At 46.4% G+C, this 27400-nt stretch overlaps 55 non-coding genes and 3 pseudogenes across 55 annotated transcripts; all 58 read left to right on the top strand.

Annotated features, from left to right (window-relative positions):
- Nucleotides 1-299: 299 nt before the first annotated feature.
- Nucleotides 300-418, top strand: LOC148798914 (5S ribosomal RNA). The gene has a single exon (XR_016075136.1). It is a non-coding gene; the product is annotated as a 5S ribosomal RNA (ribosomal RNA).
- A 355-nt stretch (nt 419-773) lies between these two features.
- Nucleotides 774-892, top strand: LOC148798913 (5S ribosomal RNA). Its single transcript, XR_016072310.1, has one exon. It is a non-coding gene; the product is annotated as a 5S ribosomal RNA (ribosomal RNA).
- A 353-nt stretch (nt 893-1245) lies between these two features.
- On the top strand, nt 1246-1364 carry LOC148798912 (5S ribosomal RNA). Its single transcript, XR_016075523.1, has one exon. It is a non-coding gene; the product is annotated as a 5S ribosomal RNA (ribosomal RNA).
- Nucleotides 1365-1719: 355 nt separating this feature from the next.
- LOC148798911 (5S ribosomal RNA) lies at nt 1720-1838 on the top strand. Its single transcript, XR_016073106.1, has one exon. It is a non-coding gene; the product is annotated as a 5S ribosomal RNA (ribosomal RNA).
- A 355-nt stretch (nt 1839-2193) lies between these two features.
- LOC148798910 (5S ribosomal RNA) lies at nt 2194-2312 on the top strand. Its single transcript, XR_016075034.1, has one exon. It is a non-coding gene; the product is annotated as a 5S ribosomal RNA (ribosomal RNA).
- A 354-nt stretch (nt 2313-2666) lies between these two features.
- On the top strand, nt 2667-2785 carry LOC148798909 (5S ribosomal RNA). Its single transcript, XR_016069679.1, has one exon. It is a non-coding gene; the product is annotated as a 5S ribosomal RNA (ribosomal RNA).
- A 355-nt stretch (nt 2786-3140) lies between these two features.
- Nucleotides 3141-3259, top strand: LOC148798908 (5S ribosomal RNA). The gene has a single exon (XR_016071191.1). It is a non-coding gene; the product is annotated as a 5S ribosomal RNA (ribosomal RNA).
- Nucleotides 3260-3612: 353 nt separating this feature from the next.
- Nucleotides 3613-3731, top strand: LOC148798907 (5S ribosomal RNA). Its single transcript, XR_016075689.1, has one exon. It is a non-coding gene; the product is annotated as a 5S ribosomal RNA (ribosomal RNA).
- A 355-nt stretch (nt 3732-4086) lies between these two features.
- LOC148798906 (5S ribosomal RNA) lies at nt 4087-4205 on the top strand. The gene has a single exon (XR_016072353.1). It is a non-coding gene; the product is annotated as a 5S ribosomal RNA (ribosomal RNA).
- Nucleotides 4206-4558: 353 nt separating this feature from the next.
- On the top strand, nt 4559-4677 carry LOC148798905 (5S ribosomal RNA). The gene has a single exon (XR_016070240.1). It is a non-coding gene; the product is annotated as a 5S ribosomal RNA (ribosomal RNA).
- A 355-nt stretch (nt 4678-5032) lies between these two features.
- Nucleotides 5033-5151, top strand: LOC148798904 (5S ribosomal RNA). Its single transcript, XR_016075360.1, has one exon. It is a non-coding gene; the product is annotated as a 5S ribosomal RNA (ribosomal RNA).
- A 355-nt stretch (nt 5152-5506) lies between these two features.
- Nucleotides 5507-5625, top strand: LOC148798903 (5S ribosomal RNA). Its single transcript, XR_016075472.1, has one exon. It is a non-coding gene; the product is annotated as a 5S ribosomal RNA (ribosomal RNA).
- A 355-nt stretch (nt 5626-5980) lies between these two features.
- On the top strand, nt 5981-6099 carry LOC148798902 (5S ribosomal RNA). The gene has a single exon (XR_016073519.1). It is a non-coding gene; the product is annotated as a 5S ribosomal RNA (ribosomal RNA).
- A 354-nt stretch (nt 6100-6453) lies between these two features.
- Nucleotides 6454-6572, top strand: LOC148798901 (5S ribosomal RNA). Its single transcript, XR_016070331.1, has one exon. It is a non-coding gene; the product is annotated as a 5S ribosomal RNA (ribosomal RNA).
- A 355-nt stretch (nt 6573-6927) lies between these two features.
- Nucleotides 6928-7046, top strand: LOC148798900 (5S ribosomal RNA). The gene has a single exon (XR_016068761.1). It is a non-coding gene; the product is annotated as a 5S ribosomal RNA (ribosomal RNA).
- A 354-nt stretch (nt 7047-7400) lies between these two features.
- LOC148798899 (5S ribosomal RNA) lies at nt 7401-7519 on the top strand. The gene has a single exon (XR_016069902.1). It is a non-coding gene; the product is annotated as a 5S ribosomal RNA (ribosomal RNA).
- Nucleotides 7520-7873: 354 nt separating this feature from the next.
- LOC148798898 (5S ribosomal RNA) lies at nt 7874-7992 on the top strand. Its single transcript, XR_016071706.1, has one exon. It is a non-coding gene; the product is annotated as a 5S ribosomal RNA (ribosomal RNA).
- A 353-nt stretch (nt 7993-8345) lies between these two features.
- Nucleotides 8346-8464, top strand: LOC148798897 (5S ribosomal RNA). Its single transcript, XR_016073422.1, has one exon. It is a non-coding gene; the product is annotated as a 5S ribosomal RNA (ribosomal RNA).
- Nucleotides 8465-8819: 355 nt separating this feature from the next.
- On the top strand, nt 8820-8938 carry LOC148798896 (5S ribosomal RNA). Its single transcript, XR_016073105.1, has one exon. It is a non-coding gene; the product is annotated as a 5S ribosomal RNA (ribosomal RNA).
- A 355-nt stretch (nt 8939-9293) lies between these two features.
- Nucleotides 9294-9412, top strand: LOC148798895 (5S ribosomal RNA). Its single transcript, XR_016071529.1, has one exon. It is a non-coding gene; the product is annotated as a 5S ribosomal RNA (ribosomal RNA).
- Nucleotides 9413-9766: 354 nt separating this feature from the next.
- LOC148798894 (5S ribosomal RNA) lies at nt 9767-9885 on the top strand. The gene has a single exon (XR_016072351.1). It is a non-coding gene; the product is annotated as a 5S ribosomal RNA (ribosomal RNA).
- Nucleotides 9886-10238: 353 nt separating this feature from the next.
- On the top strand, nt 10239-10357 carry LOC148798893 (5S ribosomal RNA). The gene has a single exon (XR_016069620.1). It is a non-coding gene; the product is annotated as a 5S ribosomal RNA (ribosomal RNA).
- Nucleotides 10358-10712: 355 nt separating this feature from the next.
- Nucleotides 10713-10831, top strand: LOC148798892 (5S ribosomal RNA). The gene has a single exon (XR_016075471.1). It is a non-coding gene; the product is annotated as a 5S ribosomal RNA (ribosomal RNA).
- A 355-nt stretch (nt 10832-11186) lies between these two features.
- LOC148798891 (5S ribosomal RNA) lies at nt 11187-11305 on the top strand. The gene has a single exon (XR_016073518.1). It is a non-coding gene; the product is annotated as a 5S ribosomal RNA (ribosomal RNA).
- Nucleotides 11306-11659: 354 nt separating this feature from the next.
- LOC148798890 (5S ribosomal RNA) lies at nt 11660-11778 on the top strand (annotated as a pseudogene).
- A 355-nt stretch (nt 11779-12133) lies between these two features.
- Nucleotides 12134-12252, top strand: LOC148798889 (5S ribosomal RNA). Its single transcript, XR_016068750.1, has one exon. It is a non-coding gene; the product is annotated as a 5S ribosomal RNA (ribosomal RNA).
- A 354-nt stretch (nt 12253-12606) lies between these two features.
- On the top strand, nt 12607-12725 carry LOC148798888 (5S ribosomal RNA). The gene has a single exon (XR_016069901.1). It is a non-coding gene; the product is annotated as a 5S ribosomal RNA (ribosomal RNA).
- Nucleotides 12726-13079: 354 nt separating this feature from the next.
- Nucleotides 13080-13198, top strand: LOC148798887 (5S ribosomal RNA). The gene has a single exon (XR_016071705.1). It is a non-coding gene; the product is annotated as a 5S ribosomal RNA (ribosomal RNA).
- A 353-nt stretch (nt 13199-13551) lies between these two features.
- LOC148798886 (5S ribosomal RNA) lies at nt 13552-13670 on the top strand. Its single transcript, XR_016073421.1, has one exon. It is a non-coding gene; the product is annotated as a 5S ribosomal RNA (ribosomal RNA).
- A 355-nt stretch (nt 13671-14025) lies between these two features.
- Nucleotides 14026-14144, top strand: LOC148798885 (5S ribosomal RNA). The gene has a single exon (XR_016073104.1). It is a non-coding gene; the product is annotated as a 5S ribosomal RNA (ribosomal RNA).
- A 355-nt stretch (nt 14145-14499) lies between these two features.
- LOC148798884 (5S ribosomal RNA) lies at nt 14500-14618 on the top strand. The gene has a single exon (XR_016071528.1). It is a non-coding gene; the product is annotated as a 5S ribosomal RNA (ribosomal RNA).
- A 354-nt stretch (nt 14619-14972) lies between these two features.
- On the top strand, nt 14973-15091 carry LOC148798883 (5S ribosomal RNA). Its single transcript, XR_016072350.1, has one exon. It is a non-coding gene; the product is annotated as a 5S ribosomal RNA (ribosomal RNA).
- A 353-nt stretch (nt 15092-15444) lies between these two features.
- Nucleotides 15445-15563, top strand: LOC148798882 (5S ribosomal RNA). The gene has a single exon (XR_016069619.1). It is a non-coding gene; the product is annotated as a 5S ribosomal RNA (ribosomal RNA).
- A 355-nt stretch (nt 15564-15918) lies between these two features.
- On the top strand, nt 15919-16037 carry LOC148798881 (5S ribosomal RNA). The gene has a single exon (XR_016075359.1). It is a non-coding gene; the product is annotated as a 5S ribosomal RNA (ribosomal RNA).
- A 355-nt stretch (nt 16038-16392) lies between these two features.
- Nucleotides 16393-16511, top strand: LOC148798880 (5S ribosomal RNA). The gene has a single exon (XR_016075470.1). It is a non-coding gene; the product is annotated as a 5S ribosomal RNA (ribosomal RNA).
- A 355-nt stretch (nt 16512-16866) lies between these two features.
- Nucleotides 16867-16985, top strand: LOC148798879 (5S ribosomal RNA). The gene has a single exon (XR_016073517.1). It is a non-coding gene; the product is annotated as a 5S ribosomal RNA (ribosomal RNA).
- A 354-nt stretch (nt 16986-17339) lies between these two features.
- Nucleotides 17340-17458, top strand: LOC148798878 (5S ribosomal RNA; annotated as a pseudogene).
- Nucleotides 17459-17813: 355 nt separating this feature from the next.
- LOC148798877 (5S ribosomal RNA) lies at nt 17814-17932 on the top strand. Its single transcript, XR_016075820.1, has one exon. It is a non-coding gene; the product is annotated as a 5S ribosomal RNA (ribosomal RNA).
- Nucleotides 17933-18286: 354 nt separating this feature from the next.
- On the top strand, nt 18287-18405 carry LOC148798876 (5S ribosomal RNA). The gene has a single exon (XR_016069414.1). It is a non-coding gene; the product is annotated as a 5S ribosomal RNA (ribosomal RNA).
- A 355-nt stretch (nt 18406-18760) lies between these two features.
- Nucleotides 18761-18879, top strand: LOC148798875 (5S ribosomal RNA). The gene has a single exon (XR_016075809.1). It is a non-coding gene; the product is annotated as a 5S ribosomal RNA (ribosomal RNA).
- A 354-nt stretch (nt 18880-19233) lies between these two features.
- LOC148798874 (5S ribosomal RNA) lies at nt 19234-19352 on the top strand. The gene has a single exon (XR_016069413.1). It is a non-coding gene; the product is annotated as a 5S ribosomal RNA (ribosomal RNA).
- A 355-nt stretch (nt 19353-19707) lies between these two features.
- Nucleotides 19708-19826, top strand: LOC148798873 (5S ribosomal RNA). Its single transcript, XR_016071704.1, has one exon. It is a non-coding gene; the product is annotated as a 5S ribosomal RNA (ribosomal RNA).
- Nucleotides 19827-20179: 353 nt separating this feature from the next.
- On the top strand, nt 20180-20298 carry LOC148798872 (5S ribosomal RNA). Its single transcript, XR_016073420.1, has one exon. It is a non-coding gene; the product is annotated as a 5S ribosomal RNA (ribosomal RNA).
- A 355-nt stretch (nt 20299-20653) lies between these two features.
- LOC148798871 (5S ribosomal RNA) lies at nt 20654-20772 on the top strand. The gene has a single exon (XR_016073103.1). It is a non-coding gene; the product is annotated as a 5S ribosomal RNA (ribosomal RNA).
- Nucleotides 20773-21127: 355 nt separating this feature from the next.
- Nucleotides 21128-21246, top strand: LOC148798870 (5S ribosomal RNA). Its single transcript, XR_016071527.1, has one exon. It is a non-coding gene; the product is annotated as a 5S ribosomal RNA (ribosomal RNA).
- Nucleotides 21247-21600: 354 nt separating this feature from the next.
- LOC148798869 (5S ribosomal RNA) lies at nt 21601-21719 on the top strand. The gene has a single exon (XR_016072349.1). It is a non-coding gene; the product is annotated as a 5S ribosomal RNA (ribosomal RNA).
- A 353-nt stretch (nt 21720-22072) lies between these two features.
- Nucleotides 22073-22191, top strand: LOC148798868 (5S ribosomal RNA). Its single transcript, XR_016069618.1, has one exon. It is a non-coding gene; the product is annotated as a 5S ribosomal RNA (ribosomal RNA).
- A 355-nt stretch (nt 22192-22546) lies between these two features.
- On the top strand, nt 22547-22665 carry LOC148798867 (5S ribosomal RNA). Its single transcript, XR_016075358.1, has one exon. It is a non-coding gene; the product is annotated as a 5S ribosomal RNA (ribosomal RNA).
- Nucleotides 22666-23020: 355 nt separating this feature from the next.
- LOC148798866 (5S ribosomal RNA) lies at nt 23021-23139 on the top strand. Its single transcript, XR_016070150.1, has one exon. It is a non-coding gene; the product is annotated as a 5S ribosomal RNA (ribosomal RNA).
- A 355-nt stretch (nt 23140-23494) lies between these two features.
- On the top strand, nt 23495-23613 carry LOC148798865 (5S ribosomal RNA). The gene has a single exon (XR_016073516.1). It is a non-coding gene; the product is annotated as a 5S ribosomal RNA (ribosomal RNA).
- Nucleotides 23614-23967: 354 nt separating this feature from the next.
- On the top strand, nt 23968-24086 carry LOC148798864 (5S ribosomal RNA; annotated as a pseudogene).
- A 355-nt stretch (nt 24087-24441) lies between these two features.
- Nucleotides 24442-24560, top strand: LOC148798863 (5S ribosomal RNA). Its single transcript, XR_016073328.1, has one exon. It is a non-coding gene; the product is annotated as a 5S ribosomal RNA (ribosomal RNA).
- Nucleotides 24561-24914: 354 nt separating this feature from the next.
- Nucleotides 24915-25033, top strand: LOC148798862 (5S ribosomal RNA). Its single transcript, XR_016069412.1, has one exon. It is a non-coding gene; the product is annotated as a 5S ribosomal RNA (ribosomal RNA).
- A 355-nt stretch (nt 25034-25388) lies between these two features.
- On the top strand, nt 25389-25507 carry LOC148798861 (5S ribosomal RNA). Its single transcript, XR_016075798.1, has one exon. It is a non-coding gene; the product is annotated as a 5S ribosomal RNA (ribosomal RNA).
- Nucleotides 25508-25861: 354 nt separating this feature from the next.
- LOC148798860 (5S ribosomal RNA) lies at nt 25862-25980 on the top strand. The gene has a single exon (XR_016069410.1). It is a non-coding gene; the product is annotated as a 5S ribosomal RNA (ribosomal RNA).
- Nucleotides 25981-26335: 355 nt separating this feature from the next.
- On the top strand, nt 26336-26454 carry LOC148798859 (5S ribosomal RNA). The gene has a single exon (XR_016075275.1). It is a non-coding gene; the product is annotated as a 5S ribosomal RNA (ribosomal RNA).
- A 353-nt stretch (nt 26455-26807) lies between these two features.
- Nucleotides 26808-26926, top strand: LOC148798858 (5S ribosomal RNA). The gene has a single exon (XR_016073473.1). It is a non-coding gene; the product is annotated as a 5S ribosomal RNA (ribosomal RNA).
- A 355-nt stretch (nt 26927-27281) lies between these two features.
- On the top strand, nt 27282-27400 carry LOC148798857 (5S ribosomal RNA). The gene has a single exon (XR_016073102.1). It is a non-coding gene; the product is annotated as a 5S ribosomal RNA (ribosomal RNA).

Here is a 27400-nt window from a genome sequence, read left to right as displayed (position 1 = left end):
AGGAGACAACTAGAAACAATGCGTCGGATACTCGGACCATTTGCGGCACGATCGTCATTACTGAATGGCAACGATTCAAGAACCGGGCTTTCGGCATTCGTCATGCATTGTGGGCCCCGCGATAGTATTGCATCTATCCGGGGGTGCGGCAGATCTGAAATGCAAACACTCTGCTCACGTAGGAGCTTGTGCACGGTTACCAAGGGAGGAAGGCTGCATACACAGTTTTTTCAAATCTAAAACAATTAATGGAGGGGAGCAAGATAGTGCATAAAGATCTAAGCGAGCATGAATTAAACGGGTGCGATCATACCAGCACTAATGTACAGGATCCCATCAGAACTCCGAAGTTAAACGTGCTTGGGCGAGAGTAGTACTAGGATGGGTGACCTCCTGGGAAGTCCTCGTGTTGCACCCCAATTTTATTAATATTTTATTTCGATATCGTATTTGCAAATTCCATTTGTCGTTTCGGCGAGACAAACGCAAACAACGTGCCGGATACTCGGACCATTTGCGGCACGATTGTCATTACTGAATGGGAACCGTGCAAAAACCGGGCTTTTGGCATTCATCGTGCATTGTGGGCCCCGCGATATTATTGCATCTATCAGGGGGTGCGGCAGATCTGAAAAGCAAACACTCTGCTCACGTAGGAGCTTGTGCACGGTTACCAACGGAGGAAGGCTGCATACACAGTTTTTTCAAGTCTAAAACAATTAATGGAGGGGAGCAAGATAGTGCATAAAGATCTAAGCGAGCATGAATTAAACGGGTGCGATCATACCAGCATTAATGCACCGGATCCCATCAGAACTCCGAAGTTAAGCGTGCTTGGGCGAGAGTAGTACTAGGATGGGTGACCTCCTGGGAAGTCCTCGTCTTGCACCCCAATTTTATTAATATTTTATTTTGATTTGTATTTGGAAATTCCATTTGTTGTTTCGGGGAGATACTGGAAACAATGCGTCGGATACTCGGACCATTTGCGGCACGATCGTCATTACTGAATGGCCACGATGCAAGAACCGGGCTTTCGTCATTCGTCATGCATTGTGGGCCCCACGATAGTATTACATCTATCCGGAGGTGCGGCAGATCTGAAAAGCAAACACTCCGCTCACGTAGGAGCTTGTGCACGGTTACCAAGGGAAGAAGGCTGCATACACATTCTTTTCAAATCTAAAACAATTAATGGAAGGGAGCAAGATAGGTCATAAAGATCTAAGCGAGCATGAATTAAACAGGTGCGATCATACCAGCACTAATGCACCGGATCCCATCAGAACTCCGAAGTTAAGTGTGCTTGGGCGAGAGTAGTATTAGGATGGGTGACCTCCTGGGAAGTCCTTGTGTTGCACCCCAATTTTATTAATATTTTATTTCGATATCGTATTTGCAAATTCCATTTGTCGTTTCGGCGAGACAAACTCAAACAACGCGCCGGATAATCGGACCATTTGCGGCACGATCGTCATTACTGAATGGGAACCGTGCAAAAACCGGGCTTTTGGCATTCGTCGTGCATTGTGGGCCCCGCGATAGTATTGCATCTATCCGGGGGTGCGGCAGATCTGAAAAGCAAACACTCTGCTCACGTAGGAGCTTGTGCACGGTTACCAAGGGAGGAAGTCTGCATACACAGTTTTTTCAAGTCTAAAACAAATAATGGAGGGGAGCAAGATAGTGCATAAAGATCTAAGCGAGCATGAATTAAACGGGTGCGATCATACCAGCACTAATGCACCGGATCCCATCAGAACTCCGAAGTTAAGTGTGCATGGGCGAGAGTAGTATTAGGATGGGTGACCTCCTGGGAAGTCCTCGTGTTGCACCCCAATTTTATTAATATTTTATTTCGATATCGTATTTGCAAATTCCATTTGTCGTTTCGGCGAGACAAACGCAAACAACGCGCCGGATACTCGGACCATTTGCGGCACGATTGTTATTACTGAATGGGAACCGTGAAAAAACCGGGCTTTTGGCATTCGTCGTGCATTGTGGGCCCCGCGATAGTATTGCATCTATCCGGGGGTCCGGCAGATCTAAAAAGCAAACACTCTGCTCACGTAAGAGCTTGTGCACGGTTACCAACGGAGGAAGGCTGCATACACAGTTTTTTCAAGTCTAAAACAATTAATGGAGGGGAGCAAGATAGTGCATAAAGATCTAAGCGAGCATGTATTAAACGGGTGCGATCATACCAGCACTAATGCACCGGATCCCATCAGAACTCCGAAGTTAAGCGTGCTTGGGCGAGAGTAGTACTAGGATGGGTGACCTCCTGGGAAGTCCTCTTGTTGTACCCCAATTTTATTAATATTTTATTTTGATTTGTATTTGCAAATTCCATTTGTTGTTTCTGGGAGACAACTGGAAACAATGCGTCGGATATACGGACCATTTGCGGCACGATCGTCATTACTGAATGGCAACGATGCAAGAACCGGGCTTTCGGCATTCGTCATGCATTGTGGGCCCCGCGATAGTATTGCATCTATCCGGGGGTGCGGCAGATCTGAAATGCAAACACTCTGCTCACGTACGAGCTTGTGCACGGTTACCAAGGGAGGAAGGCTGCATACACAGTTTTTTCAAATCTAAAACAATTAATGGAGAGGAGCAAGATAGTGCATAAAGATCTAAGCGAGCATGAATTAAACGGGTGCGATCATACCAGCACTAATGCACAGGATCCCATCAGAACTCTGAAGTTAAGCGTGCTTGGGCGAGAGTAGTACTAGGATGGGTGACCTCCTGGAAAGTCCTCGTGTTGCACCCCAATTTTATTAATATTTTATTTTGATATCGTATTTGCAAATTCCATTTGTCGTTTCGGCGAGACAAACGCAAACAACGTGCCGGATACTCGGACCATTTGCGGCACGATTGTCATTACTGAATGGGAACCGTGCAAAAACCGGGCTTTTGGCATTCATCGTGCAATGTGGGCCCTGCGATATTATTGCATCTATCAGGGGGTGCGGCAGATCTGAAAAGCAAACACTCTGCTCACGTAGGAGCTTGTGCACGGTTACCAAGGGAGGAAGGCTGCATACACAGTTTTTTCAAGTCTAAAACAATTAATGGAGGGGAGCAAGATAGTGCATAAAGATCTAAGCGAGCATGAATTAAACGGGTGCGATCATACCAGCACTAATGCACCGGATCCCATCAGAACTCCGAAGTTAAGCGTGCTTGGGCGAGAGTAGTACTAGGATGGGTGACCTCCTGCGAAGTCCTCGTGTTGCACCCCAATTTTATTAATATTTTATTTTGATTTGTATTTGCAAATTCCATTTGTTGTTTCTGGGAGATACTGGAAACAATTCGTCGGATACTCGGACCATTTGCGGCACGATCGTCATTACAGAATGGCCACGATGCAAGAACCGGGCTTTCGGCATTCGTCATGCATTGTGGGCCCCGCGATAGTATTGCATCTATCCGGAGGTGCGGCAGATCTGAAAAGCAAACACTCCGCTCACGTAGGAGCTTGCGCACGGTTACCAAGGGAGGAAGGCTGCATACACATTTTTTTCAAATCTAAAACAATTAATGGAGGGGAGCAAGACAGTGCATAAAGATCTAAGCGAGCATGAATTAAACGGGTGCGATCATACCAGCACTAATGCACCGGATCCCATCAGAAGTCCGAAGTTAAGTGTGCTTGGGCGAGCGTAGTACTAGGATGGGTGACCTCCTGGGAAGTCCTCGTGTTGCACCCCAATTTTATTAATATTTTATTTCGATATCGTATTTGCAAATTCCATTTGTCGTTTCGGCGAGACAAACGCAAACAACGCGCCGGATACTCGGACCATTTGCGGCACAATCGTCATTACTGAATGGGAACCGTGCAAAAACCGGGCTTTTGGCATTCGTCGTGCATTGTGGGTCCCGCGATAGTATTGCATTTATCCGGGGGTGCGGCAGATCTGAAAAGCAAACACACTGCTCACGTAGGAGCTTGTGCACAGTTACCAAGGGAGGAAGGCTGCATACACAGTTTTTTCAAGTCTAAAACAATTAATGGAGGGGAGCAAGATAGTGCATAAAGATCTAAGCGAGCATGAATTAAACGGGTGCGATCATACCAGCACTAATGCACCGGATCCCATCAGAACTCCGAAGTTAATCGTGCTTGGGCGGGAGTAGTACTAGGATGGGTGACCTCCTGTGAAGTCCTCGTGTTGCACCCCAATTTTATTAATATTTTATTTTGATTTGTATTTGCAAATTCCATTTGTTGTTTCTGGGAGATACTGGAAACAATGCGTCGGATACTCGGACCATTTGCGGCACGATCGTCATTACTGAATGGCCTCGATGCAAGAACCGGGCTTTCGGCATTCGTCATGCATTGTGGGCCCCGCGATAGTATTGCATCTATCCGGAGGTGCGGCAGATCTGAAAAGCAAACACTCCGCTCACGTAGGAGCTTGTGCACGGTTACCAAGGGAAGAAGGCTGCATTCACATTTTTTTCAAATCTAAAACAATTAATGGAAGGGAGCAAGATAGTTCATAAAGATCTAAGCGAGCATGAATTAAACGGGTGCGATTATACCAGCACTAATGCACCAGATCCCATCAGAACTCCGTAGTTAAGTGTGCTTGGGCGAGAGTAGTATTAGGATGGGTGACCTCCTGGGAAGTCCTTGTGTTGCACCCCAATTTTATTAATATTTTATTTCGATATCGTATTTGCAAATTCCATTTGTCGTTTCGGCGAGACAAACTCAAACAACGCGCCGGATACTCGGACCATTTGCGGCACGATCGTCATTACTGAATGGGAACCGTGCAAAAACCGGGCTTTTGGCATTCGTCGTGCATTGTGGGCCCCGCGATAGTATTGCATCTATCCGGGGGTGCGGCAGATCTGAAAAGCAAACACTCTGCTCACGTAGGAGCTTGTGCACGGTTACCAAGGGAGGAAGGCTGCATACACAGTTTTTTCAAGTCTAAAACAATTAATGGAGGGGAGCATGATAGTGCATAAAGATCTAAGCGAGCATGAATTAAACGGGTGCGATCATACCAGTACTAATGCACCGGATCCCATCAGAACTCCGAAGTTAAGTTTGCATGGGCGAGAGTAGTACTAGGATGGGTGACCTCCTGGGAAGTCCTCGTGTTGCACCCCAATTTTATTAATATTTTATTTCGATATCGTATTTGCAAATTCCATTTGTCGTTTCGGCGAGACAAACGCAAACAACGCGCTGGATACTCGGACCATTTGCGGCACGATTGTCATTACTGAATGGGAACCGTGCAAAAACCGGGCTTTTGGCATTCGTCGCGCATTGTGGGCCCCGCGATAGTATTGCATCTATCCGGGGGTGCGGCAGATCTGAAAAGCAAACACTCTGCTCACGTAGGAGCTTGTGCACGGTTACCAAGGGAGGAAGGCTGCATACACAGTTTTTTCAAGTCTAAAACAATTAATGGAGGGGAGCAAGATAGTGCATAAACATCTAAGCGAGCATGAATTAAACGGGTGCGATAATACCAGCACTAATGCACCGGATCCCATCAGAACTCCGAAGTTAAGTGTGCATGGGCGGGAGTAGTCCTAGGATGGGTGACCTCCTGGGAAGTCCTCGTGTTGCACCCCAATTTTATTAATATTTTATTTCGATATCGTATTTGCAAATTCCATTTGTCGTTTCGGCGAGACAAACGCAAACAACGCGCCGGATACTCGGACCATTTGCGGCACGATTGTCATTACTGAATGGGAACCGTGAAAAAACCGGGCTTTTGGCATTCGTCGTGCATTGTGGGCCCCGCGATAGTATTGCATCTATCCGGGGGTGCGGCAGATCTAAAAAGCAAACACTCTGCTCACGTAAGAGCTTGTGCACGGTTACCAAGGGAGGAAGGCTGCATACACAGTTTTTTCAAGTCTAAAACAATTAATGGAGGGGAGCAAGATAGTGCATAAAGATCTAAGCGAACATGAATTAAATGGGTGCGATCATTCCAGCACTAATGCACCGGATCCCATCAGAACTCCGAAGTTAAGCATGCTTGGGCGAGAGTAGTACTAGGATGGGTGACCTCCTGGGAAGTCCTCGTGTTGCACCCCAATTTTATTAATATTTTATTTTGATTTGTATTTGCAAATTCCATTTGTTGTTTCTAGGAGACAACTAGAAACAATGCGTCGGATACTCGGACCATTTGCGGCACGATCGTCATTACTGAATGGCAACGATGCAAGAACCGGGCTTTCGGCATTCGTCATGCATTGTGGGCCCCGCGATAGTATTGCATCTATCCGGGGGTGCGGCAGATCTGAAATGCAAACACTCTGCTCACGTAGGAGCTTGTGCACGGTTACCAAGGGAGGAAGGCTGCATACACAGTTTTTTCAAATCTAAAACAATTAATGGAGGGGAGCAAGATAGTGCATAAAGATCTAAGCGAGCATGAATTAAACGGGTGCGATCATACCAGCACTAATGCACAGGATCCCATCAGAACTCCGAAGTTAAACGTGCTTGTGTGAGAGTAGTACTAGGATGGGTGACCTCCTGGGAAGTTCTCGTGTTGCACCCCAATTTTATTAATATTTTATTTCGATATCGTATTTGCAAATTCCATTTGTCGTTTCGGCGAGACAAACGCAAACAACGTGCCGGATACTCGGACCATTTGCGGCACGATTGTCATTACTGAATGGGAACCGTGCAAAAACCGGGCTTTTGGCATTCATCGTGCATTGTGGGCCCCGCGATATTATTGCATCTATCAGGGGGTGCGGCAGATCTGAAAAGCAAACACTCTGCTCACGTAGGAGCTTGTGCACGGTTACCAAGGGAGGAAGGCTGCATACACAGTTTTTTCAAGTCTAAAACAATTAATGGAGGGGAGCAAGATAGTGCATAAAGATCTAAGCGAGCATGAATTAAACGGGTGCGATCATACCAGCACTAATGCACCGGATCCCATCAGAACTCCGAAGTTAAGCGTGCTTGGGCGAGAGTAGTACTAGGATGGGTGACCTCCTGGGAAGTCCTCGTGTTGCACCCCAATTTTATTAATATTTTATTTTGATTTGTATTTGCAAATTCCATTTGTTGTTTCTAGGAGACAACTAGAAACAATGCGTCGGATACTCGGACCATTTGCGGCACGATCGTCATTACTGAATGGCAACGATGCAAGAACCGAGCTTTCGGCATTCGTCATGCATTGTGGGCCCCGCGATAGTATTGCATCTATCCGGGGGTGCGGCAGATCTGAAATGCAAACACTCTGCTCACGTAGGAGCTTGTGCACGGTTACCAAGGGAGGAAGGCTGCATACACAGTTTTTTCAAATCTAAAACAATTAATGGAGGGGAGCAAGATAGTGCATAAAGATCTAAGCGAGCATGAATTAAACGGTTGCGATCATACCAGCACTAATGCACAGGATCCCATCAGAACTCCGAAGTTAAACGTGCTTGGGTGAGAGTAGTACTAGGATGGGTGACCTCCTGGGAAGTTCTCGTGTTGCACCCAATTTTATTATTATTTTATTTCGATATCGTATTTGCAAATTCCATTTGTCGTTTCGGCGAGACAAACGCAAACAACGTGCCGGATACTCGGACCATTTGCGGCACGATTGTCATTACTGAATGGGAACCGTGCAAAAACCGGGCTTTTGGCATTCATCGTGCATTGTGGGCCCCGCGATACTATTGCATCTATCAGGGGGTGCGGCAGATCTGAAAAGCAAACACTCTGCTCACGTAGGAGCTTGTGCACGGTTACCAAGGGAGGAAGGCTGCATACACAGTTTTTTCAAGTCTAAAACAATTAATGGAGGGGAGCAAGATAGTGCATAAAGATCTAAGCGAGCATGAATTAAACGGGTGCGATCATACCAGCACTAATGCACCGGATCCCATCAGAACTCCGAAGTTAAGCGTGCTTGGGCGAGAGTAGTACTAGGATGGGTGACCTCCTGGGAAGTCCTCGTCTTGCACCCCAATTTTATTAATATTTTATTTTGATTTGTATTTGGAAATTCCATTTGTTGTTTCTGGGAGATACTGGAAACAATGCGTCAGATACTCGGACCATTTGCGGCACGATCGTCATTACTGAATGGCCACGATGCAAGAACCGGGCTTTCGTCATTCGTCATGCATTGTGGGCCCCACAATAGTATTACATCTATCCGGAGGTGCGGCAGATCTGAAAAGCAAACACTCCGCTCACGTAGGAGCTTGTGCACGGTTACCAAGGGAAGAAGGCTGCATACACATTTTTTTCAAATCTAAAACAATTAATGGAAGGGAGCAAGACAGTGCATAAAGATCTAAGCGAGCATGAATTAAACGGGTGCGATCATACCAGCACTAATGCACCGGATCCCATCAGAACTCCGAAGTTAAGTGTGCTTGGGCGAGAGTAGTATTAGGATGGGTGACCTCCTGGGAAGTCCTTGTGTTGCACCCCAATTTTATTAATATTTTATTTCGATATCGTATTTGCAAATTCCATTTGTCGTTTCGGCGAGACAAACTCAAACAACGCGCCGGATAATCGGACCATTTGCGGCACGATCGTCATTACTGAATGGGAACCGTGCAAAAACCGGGCTTTTGGCATTCGTCGTGCATTGTGGGCCCCGCGATAGTATTGCATCTATCCGGGGGTGCGGCAGATCTGAAAAGCAAACACTCTGCTCACGTAGGAGCTTGTGCACGGTTACCAAGGGAGGAAGTCTGCATACACAGTTTTTTCAAGTCTAAAACAAATAATGGAGGGGAGCAAGATAGTGCATAAAGATCTAAGCGAGCATGAATTAAACGGGTGCGATCATACCAGCACTAATGCACCGGATCCCATCAGAACTCCGAAGTTAAGTGTGCATGGGCGAGAGTAGTATTAGGATGGGTGACCTCCTGGGAAGTCCTCGTGTTGCACCCCAATTTTATTAATATTTTATTTCGATATCGTATTTGCAAATTCCATTTGTCGTTTCGGCGAGACAAACGCAAACAATGCGCCGGATACTCGGACCATTTGCGGCACGATTGTCATTACTGAATGGGAACCGTGAAAAAACCGGGCTTTTGGCATTCGTCGTGCATTGTGGGCCCCGCGATAGTATTGCATCTATCCGGGGGTCCGGCAGATCTAAAAAGCAAACACTCTGCTCACGTAAGAGCTTGTGCACGGTTACCAAGGGAGGAAGGCTGCATACACAGTTTTTTCAAGTCTAAAACAATTAATGGAGGGGAGCAAGATAGTGCATAAAGATCTAAGCGAGCATGAATTAAACGGGTGCGATCATACCAGCACTAATGCACCGGATCCCATCAGAACTCCGAAGTTAAGCGTGCTTGGGCGAGTGCAGTACTAGGATGGGTGACCTCCTGGGAAGTCCTCGTGTTGCACCCCAATTTTATTAATATTTTATTTTGATTTGTATTTGCAAATTCCATTTGTTGTTTCTGGGAGACAACTGGAAACAATGCGTCGGATATTCGGACCATTTGCGGCACGATCGTCATTACTGAATGGCAACGATGCAAGAACCGGGCTTTCGGCATTCGTCATGCATTGTGGGCCCCGCGATAGTATTACATCTATCCGGGGGTGCGGCAGATCTGAAAAGCAAACACACTGCTCACGTAGGAGCTTGTGCACAGTTACCAAGGGAGGAAGGCTGCATACACAGTTTTTTCAAGTCTAAAACAATTAATGGAGGGGAGCAAGATAGTGCATAAAGATCTAAGCGAGCATGAATTAAACGGGTGCGATCATACCAGCACTAATGCACCGGATCCCATCAGAACTCCGAAGTTAATCGTGCTTGGGCGGGAGTAGTACTAGGATGGGTGACCTCCTGTGAAGTCCTCGTGTTGCACCCCAATTTTATTAATATTTTATTTTGATTTGTATTTGCAAATTCCATTTGTTGTTTCTGGGAGATACTGGAAACAATGCGTCGGATACTCGGACCATTTGCGGCACGATCGTCATTACTGAATGGCCACGATGCAAGAACCGGGCTTTCGGCATTCGTCATGCATTGTGGGCCCCGCGATAGTATTGCATCTATCCGGAGGTGCGGCAGATCTGAAAAGCAAACACTCCGCTCACGTAGGAGCTTGTGCACGGTTACCAAGGGAAGAAGGCTGCATTCACATTTTTTTCAAATCTAAAACAATTAATGGAAGGGAGCAAGATAGTTCATAAAGATCTAAGCGAGCATGAATTAAACGGGTGCGATTATACCAGCACTAATGCACCAGATCCCATCAGAACTCCGAAGTTAAGTGTGCTTGGGCGAGAGTAGTATTAGGATGGGTGACCTCCTGGGAAGTCCTTGTGTTGCACCCCAATTTTATTAATATTTTATTTCGATATCGTATTTGCAAATTCCATTTGTCGTTTCGGCGAGACAAACTCAAACAACGCGCCGGATACTCGGACCATTTGCGGCACGATCGTCATTACTGAATGGGAACCGTGCAAAAACCGGGCTTTTGGCATTCGTCGTGCATTGTGGGCCCCGCGATAGTATTGCATCTATCCGGGGGTGCGGCAGATCTGAAAAGCAAACACTCTGCTCACGTAGGAGCTTGTGCACGGTTACCAAGGGAGGAAGGCTGCATACACAGTTTTTTCAAGTCTAAAACAATTAATGGAGGGGAGCAAGATAGTGCATAAACATCTAAGCGAGCATGAATTAAACGGGTGCGATAATACCAGCACTAATGCACCGGATCCCATCAGAACTCCGAAGTTAAGTGTGCATGGGCGGGAGTAGTCCTAGGATGGGTGACCTCCTGGGAAGTCCTCGTGTTGCACCCCAATTTTATTAATATTTTATTTCGATATCGTATTTGCAAATTCCATTTGTCGTTTCGGCGAGACAAACGCAAACAACGCGCCGGATACTCGGACCATTTGCGGCACGATTGTCATTACTGAATGGGAACCGTGAAAAAACCGGGCTTTTGGCATTCGTCGTGCATTGTGGGCCCCGCGATAGTATTGCATCTATCCGGGGGTGCGGCAGATCTAAAAAGCAAACACTCTGCTCACGTAAGAGCTTGTGCACGGTTACCAAGGGAGGAAGGCTGCATACACAGTTTTTTCAAGTCTAAAACAATTAATGGAGGGGAGCAAGATAGTGCATAAAGATCTAAGCGAACATGAATTAAATGGGTGCGATCATTCCAGCACTAATGCACCGGATCCCATCAGAACTCCGAAGTTAAGCATGCTTGGGCGAGAGTAGTACTAGGATGGGTGACCTCCTGGGAAGTCCTCGTGTTGCACCCCAATTTTATTAATATTTTATTTTGATTTGTATTTGCAAATTCCATTTGTTGTTTCTAGGAGACAACTAGAAACAATGCGTCGGATACTCGGACCATTTGCGGCACGATCGTCATTACTGAATGGCAACGATGCAAGAACCGGGCTTTCGGCATTCGTCATGCATTGTGGGCCCCGCGATAGTATTGCATCTATCCGGGGGTGCGGCAGATCTGAAATGCAAACACTCTGCTCACGTAGGAGCTTGTGCACGGTTACCAAGGGAGGAAGGCTGCATACACAGTTTTTTCAAATCTAAAACAATTAATGGAGGGGAGCAAGATAGTGCATAAAGATCTAAGCGAGCATGAATTAAACGGGTGCGATCATACCAGCACTAATGCACAAGATCCCATCAGAACTCCGAAGTTAAACGTGCTTGTGTGAGAGTAGTACTAGGATGGGTGACCTCCTGGGAAGTTCTCGTGTTGCACCCCAATTTTATTAATATTTTATTTCGATATCGTATTTGCAAATTCCATTTGTCGTTTCGGCGAGACAAACGCAAACAACGTGCCGGATACTCGGACCATTTGCGGCACGATTGTCATTACTGAATGGGAACCGTGCAAAAACCGGGCTTTTGGCATTCATCGTGCATTGTGGGCCCCGCGATATTATTGCATCTATCAGGGGGTGCGGCAGATCTGAAAAGCAAACACTCTGCTCACGTAGGAGCTTGTGCACGGTTACCAAGGGAGGAAGGCTGCATACACAGTTTTTTCAAGTCTAAAACAATTAATGGAGGGGAGCAAGATAGTGCATAAAGATCTAAGCGAGCATGAATTAAACGGGTGCGATCATACCAGCACTAATGCACCGGATCCCATCAGAACTCCGAAGTTAAGCGTGCTTGGGCGAGAGTAGTACTAGGATGGGTGACCTCCTGGGAAGTCCTCGTGTTGCACCCCAATTTTATTAATATTTTATTTTGATTTGTATTTGCAAATTCCATTTGTTGTTTCTAGGAGACAACTAGAAACAATGCGTCGGATACTCGGACCATTTGCGGCACGATCGTCATTACTGAATGGCAACGATGCAAGAACCGGGCTTTCGGCATTCGTCATGCATTGTGGGCCCCGCGATAGTATTGCATCTATCCGGGGGTGCGGCAGATCTGAAATGCAAACACTCTGCTCACGTAGGAGCTTGTGCACGGTTACCAAGGGAGGAAGGCTGCATACACAGTTTTTTCAAATCTAAAACAATTAATGGAGGGGAGCAAGATAGTGCATAAAGATCTAAGCGAGCATGAATTAAACGGTTGCGATCATACCAGCACTAATGCACAGGATCCCATCAGAACTCCGAAGTTAAACGTGCTTGGGTGAGAGTAGTACTAGGATGGGTGACCTCCTGGGAAGTTCTCGTGTTGCACCCAATTTTATTATTATTTTATTTCGATATCGTATTTGCAAATTCCATTTGTCGTTTCGGCGAGACAAACGCAAACAACGTGCCGGATACTCGGACCATTTGCGGCACGATTGTCATTACTGAATGGGAACCGTGCAAAAACCGGGCTTTTGGCATTCATCGTGCATTGTGGGCCCCGCGATACTATTGCATCTATCAGGGGGTGCGGCAGATCTGAAAAGCAAACACTCTGCTCACGTAGGAGCTTGTGCACGGTTACCAAGGGAGGAAGGCTGCATACACAGTTTTTTCAAGTCTAAAACAATTAATGGAGGGGAGCAAGATAGTGCATAAAGATCTAAGCGAGCATGAATTAAACGGGTGCGATCATACCAGCACTAATGCACCGGATCCCATCAGAACTCCGAAGTTAAGCGTGCTTGGGCGAGAGTAGTACTAGGATGGGTGACCTCCTGGGAAGTCCTCGTCTTGCACCCCAATTTTATTAATATTTTATTTTGATTTGTATTTGGAAATTCCATTTGTTGTTTCTGGGAGATACTGGAAACAATGCGTCAGATACTCGGACCATTTGCGGCACGATCGTCATTACTGAATGGCCACGATGCAAGAACCGGGCTTTCGTCATTCGTCATGCATTGTGGGCCCCACAATAGTATTACATCTATCCGGAGGTGCGGCAGATCTGAAAAGCAAACACTCCGCTCACGTAGGAGCTTGTGCACGGTTACCAAGGGAAGAAGGCTGCATACACATTTTTTTCAAATCTAAAACAATTAATGGAAGGGAGCAAGACAGTGCATAAAGATCTAAGCGAGCATGAATTAAACGGGTGCGATCATACCAGCACTAATGCACCGGATCCCATCAGAACTCCGAAGTTAAGTGTGCTTGGGCGAGAGTAGTATTAGGATGGGTGACCTCCTGGGAAGTCCTTGTGTTGCACCCCAATTTTATTAATATTTTATTTCGATATCGTATTTGCAAATTCCATTTGTCGTTTCGGCGAGACAAACTCAAACAACGCGCCGGATAATCGGACCATTTGCGGCACGATCGTCATTACTGAATGGGAACCGTGCAAAAACCGGGCTTTTGGCATTCGTCGTGCATTGTGGGCCCCGCGATAGTATTGCATCTATCCGGGGGTGCGGCAGATCTGAAAAGCAAACACTCTGCTCACGTAGGAGCTTGTGCACGGTTACCAAGGGAGGAAGTCTGCATACACAGTTTTTTCAAGTCTAAAACAAATAATGGAGGGGAGCAAGATAGTGCATAAAGATCTAAGCGAGCATGAATTAAACGGGTGCGATCATACCAGCACTAATGCACCGGATCCCATCAGAACTCCGAAGTTAAGTGTGCATGGGCGAGAGTAGTATTAGGATGGGTGACCTCCTGGGAAGTCCTCGTGTTGCACCCCAATTTTATTAATATTTTATTTCGATATCGTATTTGCAAATTCCATTTGTCGTTTCGGCGAGACAAACGCAAACAATGCGCCGGATACTCGGACCATTTGCGGCACGATTGTCATTACTGAATGGGAACCGTGAAAAAACCGGGCTTTTGGCATTCGTCGTGCATTGTGGGCCCCGCGATAGTATTGCATCTATCCGGGGGTCCGGCAGATCTAAAAAGCAAACACTCTGCTCACGTAAGAGCTTGTGCACGGTTACCAAGGGAGGAAGGCTGCATACACAGTTTTTTCAAGTCTAAAACAATTAATGGAGGGGAGCAAGATAGTGCATAAAGATCTAAGCGAGCATGAATTAAACGGGTGCGATCATACCAGCACTAATGCACCGGATCCCATCAGAACTCCGAAGTTAAGCGTGCTTGGGCGAGTGCAGTACTAGGATGGGTGACCTCCTGGGAAGTCCTCGTGTTGCACCCCAATTTTATTAATATTTTATTTTGATTTGTATTTGCAAATTCCATTTGTTGTTTCTGGGAGACAACTGGAAACAATGCGTCGGATATTCGGACCATTTGCGGCACGATCGTCATTACTGAATGGCAACGATGCAAGAACCGGGCTTTCGGCATTCGTCATGCATTGTGGGCCCCGCGATAGTATTGCATCTATCCGGGGGTGCGGCAGATCTGAAAAGCAAACACACTGCTCACGTAGGAGCTTGTGCACAGTTACCAAGGGAGGAAGGCTGCATACACAGTTTTTTCAAGTCTAAAACAATTAATGGAGGGGAGCAAGATAGTGCATAAAGATCTAAGCGAGCATGAATTAAACGGGTGCGATCATACCAGCACTAATGCACCGGATCCCATCAGAACTCCGAAGTTAATCGTGCTTGGGCGGGAGTAGTACTAGGATGGGTGACCTCCTGTGAAGTCCTCGTGTTGCACCCCAATTTTATTAATATTTTATTTTGATTTGTATTTGCAAATTCCATTTGTTGTTTCTGGGAGATACTGGAAACAATGCGTCGGATACTCGGACCATTTGCGGCACGATCGTCATTACTGAATGGCCACGATGCAAGAACCGGGCTTTCGGCATTCGTCATGCATTGTGGGCCCCGCGATAGTATTGCATCTATCCGGAGGTGCGGCAGATCTGAAAAGCAAACACTCCGCTCACGTAGGAGCTTGTGCACGGTTACCAAGGGAAGAAGGCTGCATTCACATTTTTTTCAAATCTAAAACAATTAATGGAAGGGAGCAAGATAGTTCATAAAGATCTAAGCGAGCATGAATTAAACGGGTGCGATTATACCAGCACTAATGCACCAGATCCCATCAGAACTCCGAAGTTAAGTGTGCTTGGGCGAGAGTAGTATTAGGATGGGTGACCTCCTGGGAAGTCCTTGTGTTGCACCCCAATTTTATTAATATTTTATTTCGATATCGTATTTGCAAATTCCATTTGTCGTTTCGGCGAGACAAACTCAAACAACGCGCCGGATACTCGGACCATTTGCGGCACGATCGTCATTACTGAATGGGAACCGTGCAAAAACCGGGCTTTTGGCATTCGTCGTGCATTGTGGGCCCCGCGATAGTATTGCATCTATCCGGGGGTGCGGCAGATCTGAAAAGCAAACACTCTGCTCACGTAGGAGCTTGTGCACGGTTACCAAGGGAGGAAGGCTGCATACACAGTTTTTTCAAGTCTAAAACAATTAATGGAGGGGAGCAAGATAGTGCATAAAGATCTAAGCGAGCATGAATTAAACGGGTGCGATCATACCAGTACTAATGCACCGGATCCCATCAGAACTCCGAAGTTAAGTTTGCATGGGCGAGAGTAGTACTAGGATGGGTGACCTCCTGGGAAGTCCTCGTGTTGCACCCCAATTTTATTAATATTTTATTTCGATATCGTATTTGCAAATTCCATTTGTCGTTTCGGCGAGACAAACGCAAACAACGCGCTGGATACTCGGACCATTTGCGGCACGATTGTCATTACTGAATGGGAACCGTGCAAAAACCGGGCTTTTGGCATTCGTCGCGCATTGTGGGCCCCGCGATAGTATTGCATCTATCCGGGGGTGCGGCAGATCTGAAAAGCAAACACTCTGCTCACGTAGGAGCTTGTGCACGGTTACCAAGGGAGGAAGGCTGCATACACAGTTTTTTCAAGTCTAAAACAATTAATGGAGGGGAGCAAGATAGTGCATAAACATCTAAGCGAGCATGAATTAAACGGGTGCGATAATACCAGCACTAATGCACCGGATCCCATCAGAACTCCGAAGTTAAGTGTGCATGGGCGGGAGTAGTCCTAGGATGGGTGACCTCCTGGGAAGTCCTCGTGTTGCACCCCAATTTTATTAATATTTTATTTCGATATCGTATTTGCAAATTCCATTTGTCGTTTCGGCGAGACAAACGCAAACAACGCGCCGGATACTCGGACCATTTGCGGCACGATTTTCATTACTGAATGGGAACCGTGAAAAAACCGGGCTTTTGGCATTCGTCGTGCATTGTGGGCCCCGCGATAGTATTGCATCTATCCGGGGGTGCGGCAGATCTAAAAAGCAAACACTCTGCTCACGTAAGAGCTTGTGCACGGTTACCAAGGGAGGAAGGCTGCATACACAGTTTTTTCAAGTCTAAAACAATTAATGGAGGGGAGCAAGATAGTGCATAAAGATCTAAGCGAACATGAATTAAATGGGTGCGATCATTCCAGCACTAATGCACCGGATCCCATCAGAACTCCGAAGTTAAGCATGCTTGGGCGAGAGTAGTACTAGGATGGGTGACCTCCTGGGAAGTCCTCGTGTTGCACCCCAATTTTATTAATATTTTATTTTGATTTGTATTTGCAAATTCCATTTGTTGTTTCTAGGAGACAACTAGAAACAATGCGTCGGATACTCGGACCATTTGCGGCACGATCGTCATTACTGAATGGCAACGATGCAAGAACCGGGCTTTCGGCATTCGTCATGCATTGTGGGCCCCGCGATAGAATTGCATCTATCCGGGGGTGCGGCAGATCTGAAATGCAAACACTCTGCTCACGTAGGAGCTTGTGCACGGTTACCAAGGGAGGAAGGCTGCATACACAGTTTTTTCAAATCTAAAACAATTAATGGAGGGGAGCAAGATAGTGCATAAAGATCTAAGCGAGCATGAATTAAACGGTTGCGATCATACCAGCACTAATGCACAGGATCCCATCAGAACTCCGAAGTTAAACGTGCTTGTGTGAGAGTAGTACTAGGATGGGTGACCTCCTGGGAAGTTCTCGTGTTGCACCCCAATTTTATTAATATTTTATTTCGATATCGTATTTGCAAATTCCATTTGTCGTTTCGGCGAGACAAACGCAAACAACGTGCCGGATACTCGGACCATTTGCGGCACGATTGTCATTACTGAATGGGAACCGTGCAAAAACCGGGCTTTTGGCATTCATCGTGCATTGTGGGCCCCGCGATATTATTGCATCTATCAGGGGGTGCGGCAGATCTGAAAAGCAAACACTCTGCTCACGTAGGAGCTTGTGCACGGTTACCAAGGGAGGAAGGCTGCATACACAGTTTTTTCAAGTCTAAAACAATTAATGGAGGGGAGCAAGATAGTGCATAAAGATCTAAGCGAGCATGAATTAAACGGGTGCGATCATACCAGCACTAATGCACCGGATCCCATCAGAACTCCGAAGTTAAGCGTGCTTGGGCGAGAGTAGTACTAGGATGGGTGACCTCCTGGGAAGTCCTCGTGTTGCACCCCAATTTTATTAATATTTTATTTTGATTTGTATTTGCAAATTCCATTTGTTGTTTCTAGGAGACAACTAGAAACAATGCGTCGGATACTCGGACCATTTGCGGCACGATCGTCATTACTGAATGGCAACGATGCAAGAACCGGGCTTTCGGCATTCGTCATGCATTGTGGGCCCCGCGATAGTATTGCATCTATCCGGGGGTGCGGCAGATCTGAAATGCAAACACTCTGCTCACGTAGGAGCTTGTGCACGGTTACCAAGGGAGGAAGGCTGCATACACAGTTTTTTCAAATCTAAAACAATTAATGGAGGGGAGCAAGATAGTGCATAAAGATCTAAGCGAGCATGAATTAAACGGTTGCGATCATACCAGCACTAATGCACAGGATCCCATCAGAACTCCGAAGTTAAACGTGCTTGGGTGAGAGTAGTACTAGGATGGGTGACCTCCTGGGAAGTTCTCGTGTTGCACCCCAATTTTATTATTATTTTATTTCGATATCGTATTTGCAAATTCCATTTGTCGTTTCGGCGAGACAAACGCAAACAACGTGCCGGATACTCGGACCATTTGCGGCACGATTGTCATTACTGAATGGGAACCGTGCAAAAACCGGGCTTTTGGCATTCATCGTGCATTGTGGGCCCCGCGATATTATTGCATCTATCAGGGGGTGCGGCAGATCTGAAAAGCAAACACTCTGCTCACGTAGGAGCTTGTGCACGGTTACCAAGGGAGGAAGGCTGCATACACAGTTTTTTCAAGTCTAAAACAATTAATGGAGGGGAGCAAGATAGTGCATAAAGATCTAAGCGAGCATGAATTAAACGGGTGCGATCATACCAGCACTAATGCACCGGATCCCATCAGAACTCCGAAGTTAAGCGTGCTTGGGCGAGAGTAGTACTAGGATGGGTGACCTCCTGGGAAGTCCTCGTGTTGCACCCCAATTTTATTAATATTTTATTTTGATTTGTATTTGCAAATTCCATTTGTTGTTTCTAGGAGACAACTAGAAACAATGCGTCGGATACTCGGACCATTTGCGGCACGATCGTCATTACTGAATGGCAACGATGCAAGAACCGGGCTTTCGGCATTCGTCATGCATTGTGGGCCCCGCGATAGTATTGCATCTATCCGGGGGTGCGGCAGATCTGAAATGCAAACACTCTGCTCACGTAGGAGCTTGTGCACGGTTACCAAGGGAGGAAGGCTGCATACACAGTTTTTTCAAATCTAAAACAATTAATGGAGGGGAGCAAGATAGTGCATAAAGATCTAAGCGAGCATGAATTAAACGGTTGCGATCATACCAGCACTAATGCACAGGATCCCATCAGAACTCCGAAGTTAAACGTGCTTGGGTGAGAGTAGTACTAGGATGGGTGACCTCCTGGGAAGTTCTCGTGTTGCACCCCAATTTTATTATTATTTTATTTCGATATCGTATTTGCAAATTCCATTTGTCGTTTCGGCGAGACAAACGCAAACAACGTGCCGGATACTCGGACCATTTGCGGCACGATTGTCATTACTGAATGGGAACCGTGCAAAAACCGGGCTTTTGGCATTCATCGTGCATTGTGGGCCCCGCGATATTATTGCATCTATCAGGGGGTGCGGCAGATCTGAAAAGCAAACACTCTGCTCACGTAGGAGCTTGTGCACGGTTACCAAGGGAGGAAGGCTGCATACACAGTTTTTTCAAGTCTAAAACAATTAATGGAGGGGAGCAAGATAGTGCATAAAGATCTAAGCGAGCATGAATTAAACGGGTGCGATCATACCAGCACTAATGCACCGGATCCCATCAGAACTCCGAAGTTAAGCGTGCTTGGGCGAGAGTAGTACTAGGATGGGTGACCTCCTGGGAAGTCCTCGTCTTGCACCCCAATTTTATTAATATTTTATTTTGATTTGTATTTGGAAATTCCATTTGTTGTTTCTGGGAGATACTGGAAACAATGCGTCGGATACTCGGACCATTTGCGGCACGATCGTCATTACTGAATGGCCACGATGCAAGAACCGGGCTTTCGTCATTCGTCATGCATTGTGGGCCCCACAATAGTATTACATCTATCCGGAGGTGCGGCAGATCTGAAAAGCAAACACTCCGCTCACGTAGGAGCTTGTGCACGGTTACCAAGGGAAGAAGGCTGCATACACATTTTTTTCAAATCTAAAACAATTAATGGATGGGAGCAAGACAGTGCATAAAGATCTAAGCGAGCATGAATTAAACGGGTGCGATCATACCAGCACTAATGCACCGGATCCCATCAGAACTCCGAAGTTAAGTGTGCTTGGGCGAGAGTAGTATTAGGATGGGTGACCTCCTGGGAAGTCCTTGTGTTGCACCCCAATTTTATTAATATTTTATTTAAATATCGTATTTGCAAATTCCATTTGTCGTTTCGGCGAGACAAACTCAAACAACGCGCCGGATAATCGGACCATTTGCGGCACGATCGTCATTACTGAATGGGAACCGTGCAAAAACCGGGCTTTTGGCATTCGTCGTGCATTGTGGGCCCCGCGATAGTATTGCATCTATGCGGGGGTGCGGCAGATCTGAAAAGCAAACACTCTGCTCACGTAGGAGCTTGTGCACGGTTACCAAGGGAGGAAGTCTGCATACACAGTTTTTTCAAGTCTAAAACAAATAATGGAGGGGAGCAAGATAGTGCATAAAGATCTAAGCGAGCATGAATTAAACGGGTGCGATCATACCAGCACTAATGCACCGGATCCCATCAGAACTCCGAAGTTAAGTGTGCATGGGCGAGAGTAGTATTAGGATGGGTGACCTCCTGGGAAGTCCTCGTGTTGCACCCCAATTTTATTAATATTTTATTTCGATATCGTATTTGCAAATTCCATTTGTCGTTTCGGCGAGACAAACGCAAACAACGCGCCGGATACTCGGACCATTTGCGGCACGATTGTCATTACTGAATGGGAACCGTGAAAAAACCGGGCTTTTGGCATTCGTCGTGCATTGTGGGCCCCGCGATAGTATTGCATCTATCCGGGGGTCCGGCAGATCTAAAAAGCAAACACTCTGCTCACGTAAGAGCTTGTGCACGGTTACCAAGGGAGGAAGGCTGCATACACAGTATTTTCAAGTCTAAAACAATTAATGGAGGGGAGCAAGATAGTGCATAAAGATCTAAGCGAGCATGAATTAAACGGGTGCGATCATACCAGCACTAATGCACCGGATCCCATCAGAACTCCGAAGTTAAGCGTGCTTGGGCGAGTGCAGTACTAGGATGGGTGACCTCCTGGGAAGTCCTCGTGTTGCACCCCAATTTTATTAATATTTTATTTTGATTTGTATTTGCAAATTCCATTTGTTGTTTCTGGGAGACAACTGGAAACAATGCGTCGGATATTCGGACCATTTGCGGCACGATCGTCATTACTGAATGGCAACGATGCAAGAACCGGGCTTTCGGCATTCGTCATGCATTGTGGGCCCCGCGATAGTATTGCATCTATCCGGGGGTGCGGCAGATCTGAAAAGCAAACACACTGCTCACGTAGGAGCTTGTGCACAGTTACCAAGGGAGGAAGGCTGCATACACAGTTTTTTCAAGTCTAAAACAATTAATGGAGGGGAGCAAGATAGTGCATAAAGATCTAAGCGAGCATGAATTAAACGGGTGCGATCATACCAGCACTAATGCACCGGATCCCATCAGAACTCCGAAGTTAATCGTGCTTGGGCGGGAGTAGTACTAGGATGGGTGACCTCCTGTGAAGTCCTCGTGTTGCACCCCAATTTTATTAATATTTTATTTTGATTTGTATTTGCAAATTCCATTTGTTGTTTCTGGGAGATACTGGAAACAATGCGTCGGATACTCGGACCATTTGCGGCACGATCGTCATTACTGAATGGCCACGATGCAAGAACCGGGCTTTCGGCATTCGTCATGCATTGTGGGCCCCGCGATAGTATTGCATCTATCCGGAGGTGCGGCAGATCTGAAAAGCAAACACTCCGCTCACGTAGGAGCTTGTGCACGGTTACCAAGGGAAGAAGGCTGCATTCACATTTTTTTCAAATCTAAAACAATTAATGGAAGGGAGCAAGATAGTTCATAAAGATCTAAGCGAGCATGAATTAAACGGGTGCGATTATACCAGCACTAATGCACCAGATCCCATCAGAACTCCGAAGTTAAGTGTGCTTGGGCGAGAGTAGTATTAGGATGGGTGACCTCCTGGGAAGTCCTTGTGTTGCACCCCAATTTTATTAATATTTTATTTCGATATCGTATTTGCAAATTCCATTTGTCGTTTCGGCGAGACAAACTCAAACAACGCGCCGGATACTCGGACCATTTGCGGCACGATCGTCATTACTGAATGGGAACCGTGCAAAAACCGGGCTTTTGGCATTCGTCGTGCATTGTGGGCCCCGCGATAGTATTGCATCTATCCGGGGGTGCGGCAGATCTGAAAAGCAAACACTCTGCTCACGTAGGAGCTTGTGCACGGTTACCAAGGGAGGAAGGCTGCATACACAGTTTTTTCAAGTCTAAAACAATTAATGGAGGGGAGCAAGATAGTGCATAAAGATCTAAGCGAGCATGAATTAAACGGGTGCGATCATACCAGTACTAATGCACCGGATCCCATCAGAACTCCGAAGTTAAGTTTGCATGGGCGAGAGTAGTACTAGGATGGGTGACCTCCTGGGAAGTCCTCGTGTTGCACCCCAATTTTATTAATATTTTATTTCGATATCGTATTTGCAAATTCCATTTGTCGTTTCGGCGAGACAAACGCAAACAACGCGCTGGATACTCGGACCATTTGCGGCACGATTGTCATTACTGAATGGGAACCGTGCAAAAACCGGGCTTTTGGCATTCGTCGCGCATTGTGGGCCCCGCGATAGTATTCCATCTATCCGGGGGTGCGGCAGATCTGAAAAGCAAACACTCTGCTCACGTAGGAGCTTGTGCACGGTTACCAAGGGAGGAAGGCTGCATACACAGTTTTTTCAAGTCTAAAACAATTAATGGAGGGGAGCAAGATAGTGCATAAACATCTAAGCGAGCATGAATTAAACGGGTGCGATAATACCAGCACTAATGCACCGGATCCCATCAGAACTCCGAAGTTAAGTGTGCATGGGCGGGAGTAGTCCAAGGATGGGTGACCTCCTGGGAAGTCCTCGTGTTGCACCCCAATTTTATTAATATTTTATTTCGATATCGTATTTGCAAATTCCATTTGTCGTTTCGGCGAGACAAACGCAAACAACGCGCCGGATACTCGGACCATTTGCGGCACGATTTTCATTACTGAATGGGAACCGTGAAAAAACCGGGCTTTTGGCATTCGTCGTGCATTGTGGGCCCCGCGATAGTATTGCATCTATCCGGGGGTGCGGCAGATCTAAAAAGCAAACACTCTGCTCACGTAAGAGCTTGTGCACGGTTACCAAGGGAGGAAGGCTGCATACACAGTTTTTTCAAGTCTAAAACAATTAATGGAGGGGAGCAAGATAGTGCATAAAGATCTAAGCGAACATGAATTAAATGGGTGCGATCATTCCAGCACTAATGCACCGGATCCCATCAGAACTCCGAAGTTAAGCATGCTTGGGCGAGAGTAGTACTAGGATGGGTGACCTCCTGGGAAGTCCTCGTGTTGCACCCCAATTTTATTAATATTTTATTTTGATTTGTATTTGCAAATTCCATTTGTTGTTTCTAGGAGACAACTAGAAACAATGCGTCGGATACTCGGACCATTTGCGGCACGATCGTCATTACTGAATGGCAACGATGCAAGAACCGGGCTTTCGGCATTCGTCATGCATTGTGGGCCCCGCGATAGAATTGCATCTATCCGGGGGTGCGGCAGATCTGAAATGCAAACACTCTGCTCACGTAGGAGCTTGTGCACGGTTACCAAGGGAGGAAGGCTGCATACACAGTTTTTTCAAATCTAAAACAATTAATGGAGGGGAGCAAGATAGTGCATAAAGATCTAAGCGAGCATGAATTAAACGGTTGCGATCATACCAGCACTAATGCACAGGATCCCATCAGAACTCCGAAGTTAAACGTGCTTGTGTGAGAGTAGTACTAGGATGGGTGACCTCCTGGGAAGTTCTCGTGTTGCACCCCAATTTTATTAATATTTTATTTCGATATCGTATTTGCAAATTCCATTTGTCGTTTCGGCGAGACAAACGCAAACAACGTGCCGGATACTCGGACCATTTGCGGCACGATTGTCATTACTGAATGGGAACCGTGCAAAAACCGGGCTTTTGGCATTCATCGTGCATTGTGGGCCCCGCGATATTATTGCATCTATCAGGGGGTGCGGCAGATCTGAAAAGCAAACACTCTGCTCACGTAGGAGCTTGTGCACGGTTACCAAGGGAGGAAGGCTGCATACACAGTTTTTTCAAGTCTAAAACAATTAATGGAGGGGAGCAAGATAGTGCATAAAGATCTAAGCGAGCATGAATTAAACGTGTGCGATCATACCAGCACTAATGCACCGGATCCCATCAGAACTCCGAAGTTAAGCGTGCTTGGGCGAGAGTAGTACTAGGATGGGTGACCTCCTAGGAAGTCCTCGTGTTGCACCCCAATTTTATTAATATTTTATTTTGATTTGTATTTGCAAATTCCATTTGTTGTTTCTAGGAGACAACTAGAAACAATGCGTCGGATACTCGGACCATTTGCGGCACGATCGTCATTACTGAATGGCAACGATGCAAGAACCGGGCTTTCGGCATTCGTCATGCATTGTGGGCCCCGCGATAGTATTGCATCTATCCGGGGGTGCGGCAGATCTGAAATGCAAACACTCTGCTCACGTAGGAGCTTGTGCACGGTTACCAAGGGAGGAAGGCTGCATACACAGTTTTTTCAAATCTAAAACAATTAATGGAGGGGAGCAAGATAGTGCATAAAGATCTAAGCGAGCATGAATTAAACGGTTGCGATCATACCAGCACTAATGCACAGGATCCCATCAGAACTCCGAAGTTAAACGTGCTTGGGTGAGAGTAGTACTAGGATGGGTGACCTCCTGGGAAGTTCTCGTGTTGCACCCCAATTTTATTATTATTTTATTTCGATATCGTATTTGCAAATTCCATTTGTCGTTTCGGCGAGACAAACGCAAACAACGTGCCGGATACTCGGACCATTTGCGGCACGATTGTCATTACTGAATGGGAACCGTGCAAAAACCGGGCTTTTGGCATTCATCGTGCATTGTGGGCCCCGCGATATTATTGCATCTATCAGGGGGTGCGGCAGATCTGAAAAGCAAACACTCTGCTCACGTAGGAGCTTGTGCACGGTTACCAAGGGAGGAAGGCTGCATACACAGTTTTTTCAAGTCTAAAACAATTAATGGAGGGGAGCAAGATAGTGCATAAAGATCTAAGCGAGCATGAATTAAACGGGTGCGATCATACCAGCACTAATGCACCGGATCCCATCAGAACTCCGAAGTTAAGCGTGCTTGGGCGAGAGTAGTACTAGGATGGGTGACCTCCTGGGAAGTCCTCGTGTTGCACCCCAATTTTATTAATATTTTATTTTGATTTGTATTTGCAAATTCCATTTGTTGTTTCTAGGAGACAACTAGAAACAATGCGTCGGATACTCGGACCATTTGCGGCACGATCGTCATTACTGAATGGCAACGATGCAAGAACCGGGCTTTCGGCATTCGTCATGCATTGTGGGCCCCGCGATAGTATTGCATCTATCCGGGGGTGCGGCAGATCTGAAATGCAAACACTCTGCTCACGTAGGAGCTTGTGCACGGTTACCAAGGGAGGAAGGCTGCATACACAGTTTTTTCAAATCTAAAACAATTAATGGAGGGGAGCAAGATAGTGCATAAAGATCTAAGCGAGCATGAATTAAACGGTTGCGATCATACCAGCACTAATGCACAGGATCCCATCAGAACTCCGAAGTTAAACGTGCTTGGGTGAGAGTAGTACTAGGATGGGTGACCTCCTGGGAAGTTCTCGTGTTGCACCCCAATTTTATTATTATTTTATTTCGATATCGTATTTGCAAATTCCATTTGTCGTTTCGGCGAGACAAACGCAAACAACGTGCCGGATACTCGGACCATTTGCGGCACGATTGTCATTACTGAATGGGAACCGTGCAAAAACCGGGCTTTTGGCATTCATCGTGCATTGTGGGCCCCGCGATATTATTGCATCTATCAGGGGGTGCGGCAGATCTGAAAAGCAAACACTCTGCTCACGTAGGAGTTTGTGCACGGTTACCAAGGGAGGAAGGCTGCATACACAGTTTTTTCAAGTCTAAAACAATTAATGGAGGGGAGCAAGATAGTGCATAAAGATCTAAGCGAGCATGAATTAAACGGGTGCGATCATACCAGCACTAATGCACCGGATCCCATCAGAAGTCCGAAGTTAAGCGTGCTTGGGCGAGAGTAGTACTAGGATGGGTGACCTCCTGGGAAGTCCTCGTCTTGCACCCCAATTTTATTAATATTTTATTTTGATTTGTATTTGGAAATTCCATTTGTTGTTTCTGGGAGATACTGGAAACAATGCGTCGGATACTCGGACCATTTGCGGCACGATCGTCATTACTGAATGGCCACGATGCAAGAACCGGGCTTTCGTCATTCGTCATGCATTGTGGGCCCCACAATAGTATTACATCTATCCGGAGGTGCGGCAGATCTGAAAAGCAAACACTCCGCTCACGTAGGAGCTTGTGCACGGTTACCAAGGGAAGAAGGCTGCATACACATTTTTTTCAAATCTAAAACAATTAATGGAAGGGAGCAAGACAGTGCATAAAGATCTAAGCGAGCATGAATTAAACGGGTGCGATCATACCAGCACTAATGCACCGGATCCCATCAGAACTCCGAAGTTAAGTGTGCTTGGGCGAGAGTAGTATTAGGATGGGTGACCTCCTGGGAAGTCCTTGTGTTGCACCCTAATTTTATTAATATTTTATTTAAATATCGTATTTGCAAATTCCATTTGTCGTTTCGGCGAGACAAACTCAAACAACGCGCCGGATAATCGGACCATTTGCGGCACGATCGTCATTACTGAATGGGAACCGTGCAAAAACCGGGCTTTTGGCATTCGTCGTGCATTGTGGGCCCCGCGATAGTATTGCATCTATGCGGGGGTGCGGCAGATCTGAAAAGCAAACACTCTGCTCACGTAGGAGCTTGTGCACGGTTACCAAGGGAGGAAGTCTGCATACACAGTTTTTTCAAGTCTAAAACAAATAATGGAGGGGAGCAAGATAGTGCATAAAGATCTAAGCGAGCATGAATTAAACGGGTGCGATCATACCAGCACTAATGCACCGGATCCCATCAGAACTCCGAAGTTAAGTGTGCATGGGCGAGAGTAGTATTAGGATGGGTGACCTCCTGGGAAGTCCTCGTGTTGCACCCC

Source organism: Nelumbo nucifera, chromosome 4 (genome assembly GCF_055504915.1).
Source record: "Nelumbo nucifera cultivar China Antique chromosome 4, China Antique-T2T, whole genome shotgun sequence".
In the NCBI taxonomy this organism is placed as follows: Eukaryota; Viridiplantae; Streptophyta; class Magnoliopsida; order Proteales; family Nelumbonaceae; genus Nelumbo; species Nelumbo nucifera.
This window is presented reverse-complemented; position numbering and strand designations above follow the sequence as displayed.